At 40.0% G+C, this 3,276-nt stretch overlaps 1 non-coding gene across 1 annotated transcript; it reads left to right on the forward strand.

Annotated features, from left to right (window-relative positions):
* The first annotated feature begins 605 nt into the window (after positions 1–605).
* LOC120282011 lies at positions 606–712 on the forward strand. The gene has a single exon (XR_005542869.1). It is a non-coding gene; the product is annotated as a small nucleolar RNA R71 (small nucleolar RNA).
* Positions 713–3,276: the final 2,564 nt, after the last annotated feature.

Genomic DNA, 3,276 nt, shown 5'->3' on the forward strand with positions numbered 1-3,276 from the left:
AGTGAAGTGCTAAGAGGTGAACTCTGTTGGGGCTTAGTTGCGAGAGCAACAGTGTAAAGCGTTGAAGTAATCCTAAGTATCTGAGGCTTAATTGTGATTAAGGGTCTTTCGCCTAGACGAAAAGGTTAGATCTATGTTAGGGAATAGGGTTTATCACTTAGACTCCCTAGAGCCTAAAGCAACTTACCATAGTGTGAGTTATCGAGACTGAGAGATTTCTCAACTGGGCATAGTATAAGGTTAGTCACGGTTGAACTTAAGCTTTGGGATCTTGTGTTTAAGGATATCCACAACTCATTAGACATCAGTTAGGAGGTATAATGATTGGTATTGAACTTGGAACAATAGTCCTAGGGGGAGCAATGTCCGAATGCCCCACTTTCTATCAATTGCCTTTTCTCTCATCTAATTGCGTCTCTCTTTCTTATTTTCTTTAGTTCTTTTCATATATATTTTATTCATACCACTATTTATTCATCTTCACTTTAGTTAAATAGCAATCTTTGTGTTTCTAATCACTACCCACTTACCGGAGTATTATTACTTCGGCAAACCCGTGCACTTGTGGGTCACAAGCAAGGGGTGTGTCAATCATCCACTCGGGGAATTCATGTTGAGGACATTTCCACGGGAGCTCCTTGAACCTATCCCATGTCTCAAAAATAGACTCCAATTTCGCTTGTACAAAGGAGTATATTTCATTCCTGAGCTTCGCAGATTTTATAGGAGGGAAATATCGGGCAAGAAAAGCTTCTACCATCTCCTCCCAAGTAGTAATTGATGCAATAGGTAATGAATGTAGCCACTGCTTTGCTCTCCCCTTCAAGGAAAATGGGAAGGCCCTCAATCTGATAGCATCATTCGCAACTCCATTTATCTTAAGCATGTTGCACACTTCCAAGAAGCTTTCGATGTGGTTGTTCGGATCCTCATCGGCCAAATTATTAAACTGTACTAACTGTTGTATCATCTGGATGAATGCTGGCTTTAGCTCAAAATTTTGAACTGTAATCAGTGGCCTCACAATACTAGACTATGTGCCCAAAACTGCGGGTCTAGCATAATCTGATAGTGTTCTCTACTACTCATTCTATTCTGCCATATTACCTGACCCTTAACCTTCTACCTCAGCTTGATTTGACTGTTCTTGCATAGGTTCTTTTCCCCTTCTATAAAGTGTTTGTTTAAGTTCAAGATCTCCTTCAACCAATATCAAAGGATTCCCTCAAGTCATAACCTAGAGCTGCAACCAAAGTAAGAAAATCAAATCAGAAAGATGGAAGAATAAGAAAATATGAAATAGAATAAATGGTGAATAGCTAAAATAGCAAAGTGCAAAGTGTTTCTAAAACGCCTATCCCCCGGCAACGGTGCCAAAAGCTTGACAAACGCCCTTTTGCGTATGAACCGCAAGTGCACAGGTTTGTCAAAGTAATAATACCTTGGTGAGTGGGTAGTCATATCCACAGGGAATAGTGATAAAAAAACATAAGGATTGCTATTTAGCTAAAGTGAAGATGGATCGATAGCAGTGTGAACAATATCAATATGAAAAGAAATAAAAAGAACAAGAAAGAGAGATGCTATAAAAAATGAGAGGACATGCAATTGATAGAAAGTGGGGCACCCGGACATTGATCTCCTAGGACTATTGCTTCAAGTGCAAAATCAACTATTATGCCTCCTAAATGATGCTTAATGAGTCGTGAAAATTTTCAAATACATGGTTCCAACCCTAAGGTCAACCATGACTAACCCTACACTATGCCCCGGTGCAGAAATCGCTTAGTCTCACCACCTTACATTGTGCAAAGTTGCTTAAAGCTCTACGGACTCCAAGTGATAAATCTTATTCCCTAACATATATCTAATCCTTTAGTACAGGCGAAAGACCCCTAGTTACAATTAAGCCCTAGCACTAAGGATTACTTCAAAGCTTCACTCTGTTGCTTACGCAACTAAGCCCCAGCAGAGTTCCTCTCTTAGTACTTCACTTTATTGTGACCACAAAGAACTCTTGGAACACGGAGGTAGAATAAATCACACCGAAGGAGAAAGGGAACATCCCGCTACCTCTCGACTCACCCTATCAACCCTCTCCAATCTTGCTTTGTTTAATGCTCATGGTATGTCACTCACTCGCAAAGATTACCAATGTAGGCTCTTAACCCTAGTGTCATTCTAAGGGCAAACCCATTCAATAAGCATTGAAGATTGGAACTCAATTAAAGACATCAATTAAAGAAACATAATAGAAAGGTCAAAGAAACAACATCATTCTAGGGTTTACAAGTCCAAGTACCGACTAGTGGTTTAGCTCTCCATGGAGCAAGATACAACCATTAATAAAATCTAAAGTAAAAGCATGCAATCCATAAGTAAAAAACCTTGGTATTTGTGTCGATGGTCTTGTGGAGTGGCCTCCGCGTCTTCTCCAAAGGTTCCCTCATCAAGCCTTGGGCACCTCGCTGAATCGATGCTGATGAAAGCTCCCCCAATAACTCCCTTCCTTAGAACCACTCCAAAAGCCTTGCCAAAGCCCCTCTAAACCCTAGCCACGAGTGCTTCTAAAGATGGTGAAGAGATGGACAAAATATTGAAAAAAAAGATCCTCCAAACAGGCTGAAATCGTGACTTAAATAGGGCTGGAATCAGGCATCCACACGGGCTTGTGGAATTTCCACACACCCATGTGAATATGTAGGAATTGATTTTTCAGCGGCCTGTGAACAGTGATTGCTACAGTGATTTGCTACAGAACTCTGCAAAATACTCCAGAATTCACACTTTTCATCGAGACCACATGAATGGGCACACATTCATGCGGTAGATCACGTTGCTTCTTTAACAAAATCACATTTGACGACAATCTTGCTAGCATTGCACAAGTCGGAACACATGAGAATGACTACCTTTGTGCCCCTCCGATTTGCTTGTTAACTCGAGCACAGCGAAGGTTGGCACACACTCATATGTCTTTGAGCACAACTTGTGTCTTCACGTTCGTTCACTCCAAGATTTCATCAACAATGTGCATTCACGATCTACTTTGGCTTCTTTCTTCCATACTTTTCTCCACAACCCTACATGCACAAAAGTAACATAAATACACATATATAAGCGATAAATCTGAGAAAAGTAATGCTAATTGTAAGAAAAGAATACTTCATACTAAAAATACACAAGCACTTATTAACATGTTTTATATATATGCTTTTATTGTATATGCTCATGTAACCAATGACGGTTCACCTTAGTTGCAATGGTTGTATTCTT

The sequence above is a fragment of the Dioscorea cayenensis genome, chromosome 2, assembly GCF_009730915.1.
Source record: "Dioscorea cayenensis subsp. rotundata cultivar TDr96_F1 chromosome 2, TDr96_F1_v2_PseudoChromosome.rev07_lg8_w22 25.fasta, whole genome shotgun sequence".
Lineage (NCBI taxonomy): Eukaryota > Viridiplantae > Streptophyta > Magnoliopsida > Dioscoreales > Dioscoreaceae > Dioscorea > Dioscorea cayenensis.